Source organism: Onychostoma macrolepis, chromosome 09 (genome assembly GCF_012432095.1).
Source record: "Onychostoma macrolepis isolate SWU-2019 chromosome 09, ASM1243209v1, whole genome shotgun sequence".
NCBI classification, from domain to species: Eukaryota; Metazoa; Chordata; class Actinopteri; order Cypriniformes; family Cyprinidae; genus Onychostoma; species Onychostoma macrolepis.
In genome coordinates this window covers 54,967-61,964 of record NC_081163.1, presented here as the reverse complement: position 1 = coordinate 61,964, position 6,998 = coordinate 54,967, and the positions used below count along the sequence as shown (strand labels likewise).

Below are 6,998 nucleotides of genomic sequence, written 5' to 3'. Positions count from 1 at the left end.
ATATATATATATATATATATATATATTCTTTATTTATAATTATATATATATAATATATATATTCGTTTCCTACCTATTTCTATTCTGCTTTTTCGTTGTGGTTTATATTTTGATTGCACTTATTGATCATTATAATAACTGCCCTTTAGCTTAAACTCCTTTCCTGCACTTAAGTGCGAAGTGTTAGTTTCGATTTGAGCCATTGCCCTGCGATTGGCTGGTGGTTGTGCTAATTAAAAGCGACCACAGCGACTGTAAAACTATTTAAACTGTTCGGGCACTGTTAGACCCCGGAGAAGGCGATTAGTCACCAGAAGAGACAGACGGCAGTGCGTAAGTGTTTTAATACTCATTCTTAGCTCTGTTGTTTAAATTAATTCCTTGTTGCTAGGAAAGAATAGTTCGTTTCCTACCTATTTCTATTCTGCTTTTTCGTTGTGGTTTATATTTTGATTGCACTTATTGATCATTATAATAACTGCCCTTTAGCTTAAACTCCTTTCCTGCACTTAAGTGCGGTGTTAGTTTCGATTTGAGCCATTGCCCTGCGATTGGCTGGTGGTTGTGCTAATTAAAAGCGACCACAGCTTTTTTTTTTTTTTGACTGTGTATTTGTTTGAGGTGTGTGCGCTGGCCGCGGGCGTCTGCGGAAGCGTTCAGCCGTCGTGTTCAGCCTCCTCGTGTGAAGACCGAGGAGTGTAAAGACCTGCGACTTTTTCCTGTGCGACTTGAACCGAGCAACGACACCGAGCTACACACTTAAGTATCTTTTTCCTTCCTCACTCTGCTCTCCTATCCTCTTTCCTTCTACCTCTATCATGTGTCTCCAAAACATTCCGGTTCTCTCTCAGCCACGCTCTAACATCACTCTGCAGACGGCAACGTAATACTGCTAACCTACGCCCTATCTCTACATCTTCCACTACACCTCTGGCTTTCTCGGTGGGTCTCTGGAATTGTCAGTCAGCCGTCAACAAAGCTGACTTCATTTCTGCCTTTTCTTTAAAATCCACTCTCAGCATCTTGGGCTTGACTGAGACCTGGATTCGTCCAGAAGACTCAGCAACCCCAGCTGCTCTCTCTACTAATTTCTCTTTCTCTCATACTTCGTCAAGTTGGTCGGGGTGGGGTACTGGCCTGCTCGTTTCACACAATTGGAAATACTCAACCCACTCTACCCTTTGCAATTACAACTCATTTGAATGTCATGCCATTAATGTATCAGCTCCGATAAAACTCCAGATTGTGGTAATCTACCGTCCCCCTGGACAAATTCTAGCCACCTTCCTAGAGGAGCTGGACGGGTTGTTGTCCTCTTTTGTGGAGGATGGCATTCCACTCTTAGTCTTTGGTGATTTCAACATTCACCTAGACAAGCCTTATGCTACAGACTTCCACTCGCTACTAGCTTCATTTGATCTCAATCGCCTTACCACTACTAGCACGCAAATCAGGCAACCAACTTGATTTAATTTACACACGCAATTGTACTGCAGATAACATTCTGGTACAACCGCTACATATCTCGGACCATTTCTTCATTACATTTACACTACATTTTGCTACCCGTGTGCCACCAACCCCCCTACCGGTTACTTTTAGACGAAACCTGCGCTCCCTTTCTCCTTCCCATCTTTCCTCTGTAGTATCCTCCTCTCTTCCCTCACCTACCCATTTCTCATCTCTGGATGTAAACACAGCTACTGAAACTTTATGCTCTACCTTAACTTCTTGTCTAGACGACATTTGTCCTCTCTCCTCTAGGTCAGCACGGACTGCCCCTTCTAACCCCTGGTTATCTGATGTTCTTCGTGAACATCGGACTAAACTCAGAGCGGCAGAGAGAAAATGGCACAAATCAAACAACCCGTCGGACCTGAGTAGGTATCAGTCTCTGCTCTCATCTTTCTCTGCTGATGTCCACACTGCCAAATCCTCACATTTCCACAACAAGATCAACAGCGCTCCAGACATGTAATCTCTTCAGAACATTTAATTCTCTCCTCTGTCCTCCTCCACCACCTCCCACCACTTCTATTACAGCTGATGACTTTGCTACTTTTTACAGACAAAACTAGATCGATCAGTAATCAGTTCTCATCTCCACGCACACAGGACCCCCAACCAACCACTTCCACTGCTAAACCTCCCATTTTCTCCTTCTGTCCCCTACGGAGGCTGAAGTATCCAAACTTCTCCTCTCCAACCATCCTACAACATGTCCTCTTGACCCAATCCCTCGCACCTTCTGCAAGCAATCTCTCCCACGCTCTTACCGACACTCACACATCATCAACACATCCCTCCTCACAGGCATCTTCCCCACTGCGTTCAAGCAGGCTCGGGTAACCCCACTGCTCAAAAAACCTACATTAAACACTTCTCTTATAGAAAACTATAGACCTGTCTCTCTCCTTCCATTCATAGCGAAAACACTTGAACGTGTTGTCTTCAACCAGGTCTCATTGTTTCTTTCACAGAACAACAAACTGGACACTAAACAGTCAGGTTTCAGGAGTGGCCATTCAACTGAGACTGCGCTTCTCTCGGTCACTGAAGCCCTGCGAATTGCAAAAGCCCATTCCAAATCATCAGTCCTCATTCTGCTGGATCTATCTGCCGCGTTTGACACTGTCAATCATCAGATACTCCTCTCCACTCTCTCATCACTGGGCATCGCTGGAATTCCACCGCTGGTTTGAATCCTATCTCACTGGTAGGTCTTTCAGGGTGGCCTGGGAGGAGGTATCCAAAGCACATACACTGGTCACTGGGGTTCCTCAGGGATCGGTTCTTGGACCTCTCCTCTTCTCCACATACACTACATCACTGGGTCCCATCATACAGGCACATGGATTCTCCTACCACTGCTATGCTGATGACACACAGCTCTATCTCTTTTTCAACCAGATGATCCAACGGTAGCTGCAAGGATCTCAGGTTGCCTGTCAGACATCTCGGCATGGATGAAAGAACATCACCTCCAGCTCAACCTGGCAAAGACTGAGCTTCTTGTCTTTCCTGCCGCTCCAACTCTACAGCATGACATCACGATCCAGTTAGGTTCATCAACAATTACCCCATCAACCGGTCAGAAATCTTGGTGTAATCTTTGATGACCAGCTGACCTTCAAAGACCACATTGCAAAGACTGCTCGATCTTGCAGGTTTGCACTACACAACATCAGAAAGATCAGGCCCTTTCTGGCGGAGCATGCTGCACAACTTCTTGTCCAGGCCCTTGTCATTTCTAGGCTGGACTACTGCAATGCTCTTCTGGCTGGACTTCCATCAAACACAGTCAAACCTCTACAAATGATTCAGAATCGTGGCACGACTGGTCTTCAAGGAACCCAAAAGAGCCCATGTTACACCTCTCTTTATCTCATTGCATTGGCTACCAATCGCAGCTCGCATCAAGTTCAAGACACTGATGCTTGCTCATAGAACAACCACAGGCTCAGCACCGCCTACATGCACTCACTATTAAGAATCTACATCCTCCAGAAGTCTGAGATCTGCTAGTGAGCGACGCCTCGTGGTACCATCACAAAGAGGCTCAAAATCACTCTCCAGAACATTCTCGTTCACCATTCCTGGCTGGTGGAATGATCTTCCCACCCATATTCGGAGTACTGGATCCCTGTCAATCTTCAAGCAACAGCTGAAAACTCATCTCTTCGACACTACTTGACTTCAACCTACACATAAAAAAAAAAAAAAAAAAATCTTTCTCCTTACTTATTCCTTCCCTTGCTAGCTTGTACTTATTTAAACAATGCCTGAGACTTGGTGTTACAAGCACTTCCTTTGTCGAATTGCCTCTTCAAGATGAATCGCTTCATGTGTTCCCCAAATTGTAAGTCGCTTTGGATAAAAGCGTCTGCAAAATGACTAAATGTAAATGTAAATATATATATATTCCTATGCAGACAACAGTGTAATATTGACAAAAGATAGCAACCTTATATAAGCCTCATATAACTACGTCTTATACAAAAAGAACTACAAATCAAAATGGCCTCCTTTACAATTTGACTACAAACAAAATGACGACATCGCGTGAAAGAACTACAAATCAAAATGGCCGCCTTTACAATTTGACTACAAACAAAATTGTGACATCGCCATGAAAGAACTACAAATCAAAATGTCCGCCTTTACAATTTGACTACAAACAAAATGGCGACATCGCGTGAAAGACCTACAAATCAAAATGTCCGCCTTTACAATTTGACTACAAACAAAATGGTGACATCGCGTGAAAGACCTACAAATCAAAATGTCCGCCTTTACAATTTGACTACAAACAAAATGGCGACATCGCGTGAAAGAACTACAAATCAAAATGTCCGCCTTTACAATTTGACTACAAACAAAGATGGCACCGACTACAAACAAAAATGGTTACAGGATGTTCAAAGTTAGAAAATGATATCGAACACAATAAGAGGTACAAAATATATCGAATTCTATGAAAAAATACAAAATGGCACCAGCAACAAACAAATATTGAAAATGGTTACAGAGTGTTGAAAGACGCCAATAAGCCAGCAATAAAACAGAAATATAGATCGATTACAGAAAATGATTACAGAAAATGATATCGAAAATAATAAGAGGTACAAAATATATCGAATTCTATGAAAAATACAAAATGGCACAAGCAACAAACAAATATTGAAAATGGTTACAGTGTTGAAAGACACCGATAAGTCAATGATAAAACAGAAATATAGACCGATTACAGAAAATGATTACAGAAAATGATTACAGAAAATGATTACAGAAAATGATTACAGAAAATAATAAGAGGTACAAAATATATCGAATTCTATGAAAAAATACAAAATGCCACCAGCAACAAACAAATATTGAAAATGGGTACAGAGCGTACTCTATCGATGTTGAAGACTGCTATTGATAGAGCAAAGCAAATTAACAATCAGCGTTCTCTCTCTCAACTGTAATTGCAGAGCATTGTGAACACTTGCAAAATTCTCAAGTACATGCGCTTGCAGACCATGGAGTCGTGCCTCCGATACCTGATGCTGCTGATATAAAACCTCTTTTATCTCTCAAATTTCGTTATCCTGTCTGTTCAATCGAATATGAATTTCATTAAAGTAAGCGGACAGCGTTGTACATATCGCAGCATGCTGTTCATTAATTTTATTATAAATTGCAGCATGCTGCTCGTTGAGCTTATTGTAAATTTCTTCACGTTGCGAATCGAGTCTATCAATAACGGTACGTATCAGATACCTATTCGCACTCTGATCGCCAGTCTGTTGTTCTTCTTCCTCACCATGTTGGAGCAGCGAAGGCGTTTCACGACCTCTTTCTCACGTTCTATTTTCTCCGTCGCCACTCCAAGAAGACCTCTCCCACTCCTGCAGCTGGGTCTCGGTCCAGTTAGCTACGTCCGTCCTCGGGTATGTCTGCAAATTGAGGAAATATGTTTATGGCTATATATATATATATATATATATATATATATATATATATATATATCTCAAATAATATACTAGATTCTCACCTTGAATTATTTCATTTTCTCCGTCGATGTCAGATATGTCTGCTTCTGACCCTGTATCTGCAAGAATAGATAATAAAATTAAAAACATTTCTGACGCTTTAAATATTTTTACTTATTCCAGTAAATGTATTTTCTTTTATTAAATAGCGTTTGAGATTCTCACCTGGAATTATTTCATTTTCGCCTCTCGTTGCCAGATATGTCTGCTTCTGACCCTGTATCTGCAAGAATAGATAATAAAATTAAAAACATTGCTGGCGCTTTAAATATTTTTAGTTATTCCGTAACGTATTTTATTTTATTAAATAGTATCTGAGATTCTCACCTGGCACTAATTCATTCGTTGGTTCCGTAGTTCTATCTGTGCGGAACAAATCATAAAAATATTGAAATATTAACAATAATAAAGCGAGAATTATTAATCAGATTATTACTAGGTAAAAATATAAACACACACCCACAATTACAATGACAAGACTGTGGCACAGCTTCCATTTAAAGAAAAAATAAATAAAAAATGAAAAGCACTACCTAATTTTAACCATTTACATTATATTTTAATGTATGTTTAATGGTTGATTGTCATTTTAATAATATTAACAATAATAATATTTAATCAAATTAAAGTGTCAAAACAAAATATAATTAAAATGGGGTGTTCACATTCTTTTGGCCACATTTGTACACTATTTTACTGCATTTTAACTTGCTACATTTGAATATTTCTATGCATATCTCAAAGTATAAATTTGTGATATATCAAAAAAAAAAAAAGTTTCTAACAACATTCAGTGTTAGACCATTATTAATTTAGAACGACAAGCCAAAGCTTCATTTTCATTTTCATTTTCATCAGGATTTTCAGTGTCTGACTGTGTGAATGATCCTCTTTGACAGAGTGCATGATGGGAAGGAGACAGTGAGAGATTACACATCATCAGAGCGATGTTTGCCAGGAGAAATGTGTTTGCCGTTCAAGCAAGGCGTATTTTAGAAATGCTGAGGCATATCAAAAGTGCCAGCACTCTCTCAGTTTAACGCACGGAACCACACTTGCTGATTCGAACTTGCGGTTTTTGTAATTACATCTCCAAAAATACCTCCTCAACCCATTACATTACAGAAGGAGGTGAGAAATGAGATTCTATATTTATCTTATTGGTTTTATCTTTTAATTACACATTTGATCACAATTGTGGGACTAATCTATCGATTTCCATTTGGATCATTCGAATCGTTGGACCATTTCCGAGCGACTTGTAAAGCCCATAGGCATGCACGTTTTCAACATGTTTTCTGAGGGACTGAAATGCATACTGAGGAGATGGAGAAAGAACAACCTTCACATCAAAGCAAAGAGGATATTGCTGGGAGCCAATGCTCTGAGCTCCAAGCACATGAGAAATATCTGATAATCACTATCTCTGAAAGCAAGTGAACTTCAGCCAACTTCAGAAAG

The 6,998-nt window shown here is 40.2% G+C and overlaps 1 pseudogene; it reads left to right on the top strand.

The window, feature by feature from the left end:
* LOC131547485 (NACHT, LRR and PYD domains-containing protein 3-like) overlaps positions 1–6,998 on the top strand; it is an 18,382-nt pseudogene that overhangs the window by 4,835 nt on the left and 6,549 nt on the right.